Here is a 13,192-nt window from a genome sequence, read left to right on the forward strand (position 1 = left end):
CAGAATCAAAGGCTTAATAAAAATAACTCAATTTGAACTAGACTGTGTTGCCAGGAGCTACAGAGGGGGGAAATGAACACAGAGAGATTTCTAAGGTACTATTTTCATTTACAAAAAAGTTTCAAGAGAACAAAATGCATGAGAATGGGAATAAGGAGTGAAATTCAGTGAATGATAGATACTAACACATGAAAAAGAATAGAAAGCAACTGAAGTCACAAACATCCCAGGCATGGATTTCTGGAACCATATCCTAATTTCTGAGGTCTCTTTTGACATCCACCATGTCTTACAAGCACAGTGCCTATTCGGAACCATGATAAAGTATGCTAATATTCTGTGTGCAGGCAAGGCCGGGAGTTAAAGGCTTTATGAGTTTTTTATTAAACTCTGGGAGCATGCTTCAAAGACATGGCTCTCCAATGAACTGCGAATTTAACATGATTTACACTGTGCTTGCCATGAGCTGTGAGCATACACACAATTTTTGCAGTTTGGCTGACAAATATTAATTCAATAAAGAATATTAAAGGAGTGACTTCCCATCCCCAGAACAGCCTTACAGGTGAAACTTTGGGAGGTTTGGGTCATTGCAGACTTCTAATCCTGTTATATTGATTAGATACAAAAGTGTCAACACTTTTGCGTGAAGACATTCAAGACTGAGTGATTCATTTCCATTTATTTACCATCCTTAACACACTGACACAAACAGTGGAAGCAGAGGAAGCTGCTCTGACTCCCTGGCTGTTTGCTGTACTGTCCTGGGGGCAGTGGTCTTCAGGATCGGAGCAAAGAGAGGTGACAGAGTGGCAGTGCCTTTAAACTGACTATATTTAATAATATTTGACTCTCAACCTTCACACTTTCCCTCTTCTCAAATGCATTCAACAAACTTTCAGACGAGTTTAATCCAATCAATTGCAAATCACTTTCAAATTTATATCAGTGCAACTTTGCATCTAGGAAAACCTTTGATGAGCTCTTTACCAGGGCCTTGACTCTACAAGCTCTCAAGTATACTCTTCATTTTAAGCACATTCCTCAAACCTATTGATCTCAATCCACTTCAATGGATTATAAACATGTACTTAAAGTTGGAGACCTATATCAGTGCTTGCTTAATACAAATTTGTCAATTCTGAAGTGGACTAGATTTAGATACACTAAAAATGAAGCTAATCCTTTAATATTTTCTTCATTTGCATAGACTTCTCACAGGCTCATTATTAAGCATATTTGAGAGCTTTTCTGTACTGGAAACCCAGGCACTGCAATAGAAACAAGCCTGAAATGGTAGATTGGATGGCCAGATCAGATCTCCTGCTCCCTGTCTCCCATGTGACAGCCTTGAATTGAATCTGTTTTGCCCATGAGAGTCACTGGTGTGTGATCCCTCCCATCTTTGCCCCCAGCCCATGAGCCTTTCATTATATCTTTAGTTCACCAGCTGAGCAGGGGAGTCATACACCAGCTTTGGTGGGCACTGCTGCCCAGCCAGGGTCAAGGTCAACACACCACAATGTTTCAGTATTTGATCTTTTATATTGGCTGCTTTTACTCCTTTCTTGTCTAAACTATCACATTCTTCTCGCAGTTCTTCATGGAGGTCTTTTCCCATGCTTAATCTTTCACTTTTCTGAATCCCCTCTTAAGTCATCCACATCCTTTCCAAAAAGGAATGATCAGTACCTTATGCATCACCAAGACTGCAGTGCTAATTTACTTAATGGCCCTATCCTTTAATAGAAGCTGGTCTTAAAAGCACTTTTTTCGTTTTTTAATTTTTTAATTTTACCAAATCACCAATAACCTAATAGACAAAAAATACCCAGAGCAACAAATGTACAACATTACAGCAGAATGCATCAATTTCATTTTGGAGACCAAAAGAAAATAGCAGCTGTGGAACATTAGATGTGCTGCACAGGAGGGGAAGGTGATGGAATAGGAGAATTTATTGCTATTGATCTATTTATTTGTTTTTACTTTTGTTACCATGACCTAGTTATAATTCACTGATTCTGAGACTGAACATTTGAAGGAAGGAGCCATACTTGGTTGATATGGCAAATATATATTATTCTAAGTATAATTCCCCTAGTGATTACTTGTCAACATCAGTTAGTGCTCAAAAATGGATGCTCTGGAATTGCCAGAGTGAAGAAAATTCTTTCAAAAAACCCAGAGAGCAAAATAGGGAATGCTTGGTTTCTGCCTCTCCTAATGCAAGAATTAGAGGGAATCATGAAATTTCAGGCAATGACTTCAGAGCAGCCAGAACTTCATCACATAACTCTGAGTTAAACTTTGGAACTCCTTTCTGCAGGCTATGGATCACACCAAAATGTTACACTGCTTCACATTTGGAGGGAAAAAAAAATCTTTAAAGAATTATTAAACACAGATGCCATCTCTATCTCAGGAAATTCCCAAAGCACAAGTCTCTGGGTCTGGGAACATCTACAAAAAAGCACAGCATAATTTTTTCTTCTCTTAAGGTCTTATTTTATATATATATATATATATATATATATATGTAGAGATATATATGTCAGTAATTACTGCCTAAAGCAACATAAAGGTCTAAGCAGGCACTGGCTTCACTCAGTGTGACTCTTCCTATTATTTTTGCATTACAGCAGAGAGGACTTGAATCCTGGGAGAGGTTTCTCTTTGTGCCTCATCTTTTTCCGCTACTACTGTCATTGATATTGCTATCGCTTTTGCTATTAATCACACCATTATTATGAATCACAACAGTCTTTGACATACTGTCATTTCTATTAATAATTTTGCTGTATCTCATTTCAAATAACATCATACATCAGGCAAGGACTGTACAGAACTGTTGTGTTCACCCATGAATATTCATATAAAAATCTCCACAAAGCTTATAATTTTTATAGGCCAAGTACATAAGCTGTAGACAAAAGGGGGAGGCACATGAAAAAGTGGTGCCATTTACCTGAGGTGTTATATTGGGTTTTTCCAGTCCCAATCAAGTGACAGCACTGCCAGAGGCCAACACATTTTGTATCATGGCCTTGGCTTACCCCTGATTCCCCTCTGACATCTTTACTTGGACTGAGCTTTAGGATGAAGGATGCATGTGGCTGCCTCCCTTCCAGTCCCTGGGTTCCAGAAGGGAAAAGAATGAAGCCAGAGGGTAATGGAAATAAATGAATTGAAGCTACAGAGGTGAGTAAAAAAGTGCCAGTGGACACCCTTCAAGCACAGGGAGCAGGGAAAGTCACATTTAGCTTCAGTGCACAGAGGATGAGGAAAGGCTCCAAAATAATTTCTCTGAAAAACTGCACATTTAGCTTCCACATCTTCCTTCAGACCATGCAACCAAGCTTCTCTTCTGTTGTCAGCATCCTCTGTGAGCTATTACTGACCATGGTCTCATCCTCATGCAAAGTATTTTTATTTGTTGGGGTTATTTTTGGAGGTCTTTTTTTGTTTTTATTTTTAGTTCTAAACTTGCAAGGAATTAAACCTGTCCACAGCTAAGGTTATCTGACCATGTCACATCAGAGTGGGGCTTGGGCTGAGTGTACCTGGGTCACCCTGCAGAGTGAGCACCATGTCCTGCCACACCAATCAATCTTTTAATCAGCATTAAGGAGGTCAGGGCTGAGCATCAAGTCAGAGTTTCAATCAAGATTTACTGCCTTGGCATTTTGCTTCACAGGCTGACAAGTGGGCTTGAACACATTTCAATATGCTGATTCTTCTTTATAAAAGCAATTACAAGCAGAGAAGCAGAGAACAACCTCAACTGCTGGAAAAGCCCAATTGAATTTCTGATTTAGTAAGAAGTGGTTAGCACCATTAATGAGAGTTACCAAGTACTCTGCTTGATTTGCTCTTACAGGACTCTAAAAGAGCCCTGATTTAGAACAGGGAAGATATTTTCTTTTTATTTATTATTTTTACCTGGAATCACCTCATTATAAGACTCAAGACCAAATTATGTGAACTCATTTTCCATTGATAACAAAATAGATATTATTAACACCTTATAGCATTGCAGATGTACCAGCCATCTTCACATCAGCCAATGAAGATATGAAGGCTATTTCAGTTTGGATTAGAATGATTTTTATTCCATTGTCCTTGGCTGATGGGCCATTTACTCCAGTGTATTATCTTTGGTAATGCTGAATTCAATTACAGACATCCATAAACAAACTGCACTATTATAATTTGCTTCCTTGATAATACCATGTGTTTTAAGCTCAGCAGTGATTTTGAAGGATAAGGAATAGGCAGATGGTGCTGTTCCACAGGACCTCCTTTAGGGTTAATGAAGGAAGGCTGAGTTCAGCTGTGGGACACCAATGAGCAATGCTGCAGTAACCCATTTTCACACCTATGTGTTTTCCCAGGCCCAGCTTACTGTCTGCCATTTCAGCTGTGCTTTTCCCAGCCTCCTTATGGCTCCTCTGAGCTGCCACCCACCCATTCTGGACCCACAGGTCATCCTCAGTCTCATGCTTTTAATGCATTCTTCTTCCTACACATGTGGTGATGCTTTTAAAAGGGGCAGCCATGCCCCATTCCAGTAAGGCTTGTGTGGCCTTTAATCATTTTGGCCACGACACGACAGCAAAGTGCCCCAGAGCCAAAGGGATGAGCTGCTATACTTAGTCACACACAGATCTCTAGCTGTGACTGCTCTGAGTCACACTGCCTGTGGGTCTGGTGTAGGAGGAGCTGAGGATGAGAGCTGTCACATATTTACTGCCAGATCCCATCAGCGCCTCAGCTGACCTTGGCCTGCTGCTTGTAGCAATGGGACAGCACGTGTGACCTCCACTCTGCACAGAGGTGGCATTCAGGGTATGAATGAAGGAGAGAGAAGAAACACTGTCTGACTTATTTTCATAAGCAAAATTATTCTCCACATCTCCCTGCATTCAGCTAAACCTCCTCCACATTAGTTATTCCATGGCATCCCTGTATAATGGTTGACAAGTTGACTCAAGGCATATAAATCCCTAAGGGAATATTTTTTTTTAAGGGAAAAGAAAAAAGGAACCCATCCTAATGGCACTCCTGCATGCATATCAATAAAAGAACTTCAGCAATCACTTCCTGGGCATAATTACATTCATCTGCATCTGTGACTAAGTGACCTGTCAAAGTGTCAAAGAATCTAGTTTGGAAATTAAATTCTCCCCTCATAACAACAGCCCATGTTAGCACCTGCACTTCTCCTAGTTTCATTTTAGCTTACAGAAATTGTCTAGGCTTGTTGTTAAGCCACATCTGCAGTACAGAGTTGCAAAGGTGTCTATCCTAAGCATGTAAGATCAAGTCCTAGCATGACAATATTAAATCTGAGTTAATATCCTTGGAGGATCTGAGGAAAGACATTTTTAATAAAGAATGCTCTAAAAAGGGTTAAATTTCACTTGGCATGGGAAGAAAGCCATGTTCTAGCATGCTGGAATAAGCAGAAAAAATCTTTTTACATTATTGAAGAGTTATAATTATCGTGCTGGCAGCAAGAATTTTTTTACACAGGCCAATACATTATGGTCAAGGGCCATAAATTGCAAATTAAGCTAATTTCCCAAATTAACCTCAATGAATTAAGAATCACTTCTTCCACCTCCATAACACCACCTGACATCTCCCTGGGTAAATGCCACTGATCTGTGGCAGTGACCAGTGAATCCCAAATGGAATTCTTTCCCTTTGTCAAATGTGAGTTCTGCTACTGAAAGGACAATGAAGGAGAAAGAATGTGAGGAGCAGACAGCACCACATTATAGAGGATAAGGTTAGAAGTTCAATCTGAGACAGATGATTTGGTGTTTTTCAGAGCTTAGTCCTGATCCAAACTACAAGTCTTAGGGGTGCCTTGTACTCTGAGGAAGCACCACTCCTGGGGACTTGGAGCATGGTTAACTCGAGACACATGTCATTAGCTTCTTTCTAGTTTTCCTTGATCTCCTTGGCTTGGTGAGCCACTGGTATCCAGAAATCCATCAAAGACATTTATTTTGGAAATCAGGCCCATTGAGGCAGTGTGAGTATATTTTCTATGACCTGGAGGTTCTCCCATGCCCTCCCCTGGACTCCTGAACAGACCAAGAACTGACATTGCCTGTGGGCATCTCACACGCCCAGCAAACAAGCTGGCTGCTTCCAGATCTTATTTCTCAATAAGCCATGTAACCTGCAGATGCCTGGAAAACTCTCACTGTGTACCTACAGCTGGGAAAGTATGAACATCCCTGTCAGAGAACAAATGCACTTGGAAGAACCGAGCACAGTCACATAAATAATTTTAGCCTGGGCCCAGCATACTCCTTATAATAGGTTCATTTTCACACTACATCATTTCCCAGCCAGATTGCAGATATATACCTCACCCCCTGTTCCAGGCAGAGAAGAAATTTTGCTCAAGACCCATAACAAATAGCCAGTCAGAAATGGCAAGCCAAGGAGAAAAAATTACTGACCGATGTGCAGGAAGGAGCATCTTCATAAAATATAGCTAGGTTGGGCTGATTCTGAGGACATGATATCATGTATAGGGACATAAAATTGCTTTCTGCATTAAGTAGAGAGACCAGGGATTGTTGCAGCACTTAAAAAGTTCCTCACCACTCTCTGGTGTGATGTGAGCAGGAAACAAACTGCTGCCCATGTGAGCCCAACTTGATGGCAAAGGAATTTACTTTATGTCCATGGCTGCAGCTCCCTCAGCCTTAGTTACAAATTTGGATGGGGTGAAGGAACACAGGCTGTCTTCTGCCTCAAAGCCAGCTGAACTTATGCTTCTAAAAATATTTGCTTTGCTGAAACCTGGAGATGACAAAGTTATTATCACACTGAAACTATTTTTGGTCACAATGCCAGGCTTGATAAAACCAAACCGTGTGTGTGATGATCTAGTTAACACTCTAAGTACCTGCTGAATTACTCTGAATGGTATTTTCTGTGGTTTGATTTTTTTAGACACCATTTTTTTCTCTTTTGCAGAGTGACATTTTTTAAAAATATCTTTTAATTTTATTTCTAAAAGCTAAACAGATAGCTGGAGTATTTCAATTTTTTTTTAAACTGAAGTTTTTTTCGTTATAAGTGACATTTATATTCAACACTTTACCACATCCATTGAAATTTGTTTTACCAAAAAAAAAACAAAACAAAACAAAACAAAAAAAAAAACCACCAAAAAAAAAAAAACCACCCCACATCACAACTTTACCTAATTTTGAATTTGGCATGAAACAGAAGGTGTTTTGTATTCAGATCTTTTTGCAACAGGTGCTTTACCACAAAGACACTGATATTTCTTTTCTTGCAGGAGGTTTTAGTGCAGGTATTTTTTCTTAGTCCAAAAGCAACTGCAGCCTCATCATGGTTCCTCAATTACTATTCTGCACAGTTTAATATGACAGTTGTTGCTTCTACCTCTGCCTTGCTGCTGTCTCACTGCTGTGCCCCTCTCAGAGATGCCATGACCCACACAGATTGCCCTGCAGAAATTCACACACCTATTTCCCACTTCACTTCTTGTTTCATATAAGTAGTGGATCCTCTAAATTAACACCAGATTTGCCTGTGAAAAGTTTTAAACATACCAGGTTTCAAGGATAGAGCCATAAGTAATTTGAGAATCTAAATTATCAAAAAGAAAATAATTATTTTTTCAAAACATTCAAGTAGTATGTCATGTATAATCACTTAATCAAGACAACACCACCTTCAGTTATTTCCCTGGCATTCAACAGGCACTACAGCCTGGATGCTACAATTTCCTTAATGAATCTATGTGGTTTCTTCAAGAGATCTCTGATCACTAAAATAATGAAGGCTGATATGACTGGGTGAGCAGGCCAGACTAAGAATCTGCTTGCCTTGTGACAGACAAGCTGAGCAGGGCACCCCTATTAATTAATTACTGATAAGACTCTGAAAAGCCTTAGATAAAATTAATTAAAAAGAAAATCAACTGAAATCTCCACAATGAGAAGCAGAAGGTGAAGGACAGGGCCCAGCATATGGAGAGCTCAGATCAGCTGGTGAGTTGTGGTTAATGAGGGGCGGGAAAGCATGCATGTCATGATTTGGGACTCTACCATTGTGATAACTGCTGCATTTTTCAGACATCAATATTATGTAATATTCTAATGATTTTACCCTGTGCTGGATAGGGTTAAGGCAGATGCAGCAAACAAGAAATATTAAATTCTATTAAGGTAACTGAACTATTGATCAGAAATAGAATAATATCAATCAGCTAAAAATCACCTGAGTGTATTAATTTAAATATAACTGATGTAGTTCTGAGGCACCTGAATGTCAAGGCCTGGTCATGCTACTGCTGCTGGGTAGTGAAACTACCATTGTGACAGCAATAAATCCTTATATTACAGGAAGGAGAAGACAGCTGGAGAGTTTTCTTCTTGACCACAGTTTATAAAGGTATAATACCTCCTTTTTTTAAAGTATTATCTTTATCCATGATACCCAGAGATACAGCAGAGAGTTGGGGCTGCTCAGCCTGGAGAAGAGAAGGGTTTGCAATGACTTTATGGCACCTTCCAGTACCTAAAAGGGGCTAAAGGAAGGCTGGGGAGAGACTTTTTGCAGGAGCATGTAGGGACAGGACACAGGGGGATGGCTTTAAGGTGAAAGAGGGTGTGTTTAGACTGGATATTAGGAAGAAATTCTTTACTGTGAGGGTGGTGAGCAACTGGAGCTGGCTGCTCAGAGATAATGTAGAAGTGTCCAAGGCCAGGTTGAACAGGGCTCTGAGAAACCTGGTCTAGTGGAAGGTGTCCCTGCCCTTGGCAGGGGGGGCTGGAACAAGATCTGTAAGGTCCTTCCCAACCCAGACCATTCTTTGATTTGCCACAACTTGAAACCCTTTTATCACTCTAGTTGTATGAAAGACACCACTGCAGTTCCACTCATAATTGCCAATTATGCTGACATGACTGCAGGTTTGCTGAGTGGAATTCTGTGGTGTGTGTACTGAAGGGCATGGGAATTGAAAATTGAAGTTATTTTTTTTCCTGCTTTGATTTTAGTCATGTCTTGAATTACAAAAATTCACAAGAGCAGGCAACACGAGGACATTGCACAGTCCAGAAGAGGACTCTTCAGCTTTACATAACTAGCACTTTGAAGAGTAGAAAGTTATAATTCTGAGTTTGGATTTATGAGGTCAAGAGGCTTCTGGTGCTTGAAAAGGATAGAGTGATTCATTAGAGCATCAGAAAACTACACAAGGGTTTTGTGAAAGGCAGGAAGTAGCCGAGGAGGGAACAAACTGATTCTTGGGAAACCAGAGGTAGGTATTCATCACTTTCACACAAAGAACCTTGACTTCTTGCTCCTCTTCCCTTGCCCTGCAGTTCTATTCTTCTACTTGCCCACTGAAGCCATGACTTCTTCCCTCATATGTGACCTGACAGCCTCTTTTTAAACCAGCTGCTCTCTATTTTCTACATAAATGCCACAAATGAGCATATTCTACTGGCCATTATCCAGCACATCAGGTTAAGGGCAGCCTATTACCTATTTATGACTGATTTTCAAGACCACAAGAAAAACTCCAGGTACCAATAAGCAGACCCATGTCTTTCATTTTCCAGGTGCTCAAGATTGAATCAAATGATTAATGATCTGGTGCTACTTAATATTGTGTGAACCTCTATTGGCAATTGCCATGCTCAAGCAAACCCTTTATTGCACGGGGTGTGCATGAATAGTTCTGCAGGCACTCTGCACAGAGCACCATTCCCTCTTTGGAATCCACACTTCTTTATGTCAAAATACATAAAACCATGCCTCCATGAAAGCACTGGTGCAAGCATACAGAAAGAGTCAGGATCATACATTCACAAGACAATATTTACCTGTGACTACAGACAGCTGCACAAGAGAGTCACACTCACCTGCAGGTACACACCTGGCTGCACATATTCTGATGCAAACATTTTCACACACAAGCCATGGTCAAAAGCAGTCACAGCTGCACATAAAAACACCAAAAAAAAGCTACACTCTGCTCCTTTTACAAAGCCAGAAATAGTCACATCATAGGACTTGTACTGTCCAACTGAACCACACTTGAATTTCATCCCATTTCAGTTCACACTTGAATTTCTCAGCACAGTAAATCCTTTTCAAGGCTGTGAGACATGAGCAATGAAGACAACAATGTCAATGATATAAAATTAATAGTGCAAAATGGCAATAAAATGGGAAAATCCCAGCACTGCCCATAAAAGCATATTAGCCTGACCTGTATTTACTCTTCTTTTCTGGAAGAATTAGCTTGTTTCTCAAAGCTTATGGGAAACACTAACAGTAATGAAGCAGAAAAATGATGAATGTTAAAACTTTAGGGTGATCCGTAGATGGTTGTAAACTTGTCCCTCTTTGATGCCCATGTACTTTTGATGAGCTTGCAAAGTTTTAAACCTCCTAAATTTTAAACAGGGCAGTTTTATTTCTTTCAAGCTACAGTGGAAATAATTTCCTTATCTATCATTTAGAATGGTTTAATACGTTCATTAATCCACACATCATAAAGCAGCGAGTGATTTCTGTACGCATCCCAATCCCTCATTGTGCCTCCCAGCAAACAGAAAAGGGCTGGTTTTTGCTGATTTTGAAGTTAAACTCAAGGCCAGTACCTGCATAGCCCAGGCTAGTTGTGAAGGTAGCAATTTAAAGGCAGAGAGAACAGGTGCCACCTCTGCTCTGTCTTTCACAGACAGATTTGGCCTTTGACAGCTACCAGGGCTGCTGGCCTGCCAGCAAGGGAGAATTGTCCTGTCACCTTTGATGGAAGCCTCACCAGACACTGGTTGGAGTCACAGTGCCCTTGTTAGCCACAGGAATCTCTTACCCATGCCTGTGCTCTTGGCTCTGGATGCAGAGTCCTCACTGCAAAACATGGAAAAAAATTTAAAAACCCATTGACAGAACTGAGAGGTGGGACAAACAATTGAGATAGAGCTGCCTGAAAACACAGCTGGTGTGGGCTTCCAGCAATTCAGCCCCAGCTGTAATCTATGTGGGAGATAATAATCATGATGCCAACTAACACTTCCTTTTATTAGGATGAGGGTTTTATTTTCCATCCAGTTATTCCATAAAACTCTACCTGAAAGACAGGTTTTTAACAGAGCATTTTCTTGTCCTTAAAAAAAAAAAAAAAAAAGCTATATCTTCACCAGGTATCAACTGAGCCATGAATCTCATGATTTCAAGAGCTGTTGAGTTGCTCAACTTCTACTTTCTCTACTTTTTTTAATTTGTCAGGCAGCAATTTTCCCATACTGTGGGCTTTGACAGCCCAAGAGCTGATCAATGATTTAATAGACAGAACCTTGTTATTAATGTCTTGCAATGGTATCAGTTTAAGCCCAGATCTATAGAGCATCAGGTCTTAAGCACTTACCACAGCACAAGTTATCAAGCATCCCCAGTAATGTCAATAGGATTTTGGCCAGCTCTCTTAATGCACCCAAGAGCTGGCTCAACACTTCTCAGAAACATATGAAAATTCAATTTACCACTCTATGGATGAGGTGTAGCTGCCATGAGAAGGGCAGAGCTCCCATGAAAAGTGTAAAGGAGAAATTCAGAGTTGGGCTTGCATGTACCTGTTGGCACCACAGGATAAAAGAGAGCACAAAACCTGCAGAAAATGTCTCTCTCCCCAAGAGCAGATCTTACCCCACACATCAGCCTCTGCCTCAGGACAAGCAGACTTTCTTTAGCCACACTTTGCAGATGAATATCCAGGCTTGGCCTAAATTAAGACCTGATCTTGGCTGCCCTTGTTGTGATTGGTATCAAGTCAAAATTAGGCCCACAACTGTGGGATGTTTTTCCTAAAATGAGGTATGACAGAGTCAATACTATGAATTTTAGCATATAAGGATTGGGGAAGTGGCATCAACAGCTCCCTGCATTCTTCACCTGCAGGTGTGTTCACTGCTTTGCTGTGTTTTGGCAGTGTCTCAGTGGGAACAAGAAAAGGGGATGAGAAAAGTGGGATGAGGGACAAGGATATTTCCCTTAAGGCCTCTGACAAACCCAGGCCGTAACATCACACACACACTGATTTGGAGGCTTTTTAGACCCCTTCTCTGAGCTTAAGTGCCCAAGATCTGACCTTCCTACTCAGCCTAAAGTTCCCAGGGGCTGCACATTCCTTCACAAAGACACTCTGGCTTTGGCACCTTCTAAGTACAACAAATTGCCCATGTGTCACAAGGTAAAAGATACCCTATTTAAATGCATTTAGTAGTTTGGGTGGGTACTGCCATCTTGTACCCCCCACCATTTCCAAAGAATTAAGATGTAGATACAACAGCCTGTTCCCAAAAACATCAAGAAAAAAAATCCAAAACCAAACCAAAGTCTAACTGGGGGCACATGGAATCTGTGATAAATGCTCATGAGTCATTTATGTTAAAGACCAAGCATCTTTTGAAACCACCAGCCATCCCAAAGAACCCTGTGAAGGGGTCCAGCCTGTTGGCCCATTTATGTGTCACATTTAGAAGTTCAGAGTCTCTATTTGAGTCCTCTATTATATTAGTTTGTGAGTATCTGATGCCAGAGAGGATCTCCAGCCAAGTGGAGAACCAGCTCCATTCTGCCTGACTTCCAGAGCTTTGATGGAATTGCAAGCAAGGTAGAAGGGGCCCACACATTTTTAATGCGCAATTGGAATACTTCTCCATTTCCCTCCCAAGTAAGTTCAAAGCATTTGTCAGTGGCAACCAATATTATCCCTTTTCCAAAAGGTCTACTCAGTATGTCAGCTGCATTATTAGTAAGACAAATCCATCCACATAGGTCATAAATACAATATTTTTGCCCAACATTATTCCCCTTCTGATAAATTTCTCATTTGTTATTTCAGTTCACTACAACACTTTCTTTTTCTTTTTTAAATATTGAACTAGAAAAATGTCTTATTTGTTTTTCATGAGCAAGAGAGGGGGTTTTTTAATACTCGTCCCTGGTATGATAATTTGGAGAAGAGCATAGAGATGAAAAATTGTTTCTTTCCTTAGAAGTACTGGAGGGAATAACTATCATTACAAAATGTTGCTAAAAAATTAGCTTTTCTACCTCCCATGCTAATATTTAGGAAACCTTGGTGAAAGTCATAAACACGGAAGGTAAATTTTTT

Source organism: Zonotrichia albicollis, chromosome 7, assembly GCF_047830755.1.
Source record: "Zonotrichia albicollis isolate bZonAlb1 chromosome 7, bZonAlb1.hap1, whole genome shotgun sequence".
NCBI classification, from domain to species: domain Eukaryota; kingdom Metazoa; phylum Chordata; class Aves; order Passeriformes; family Passerellidae; genus Zonotrichia; species Zonotrichia albicollis.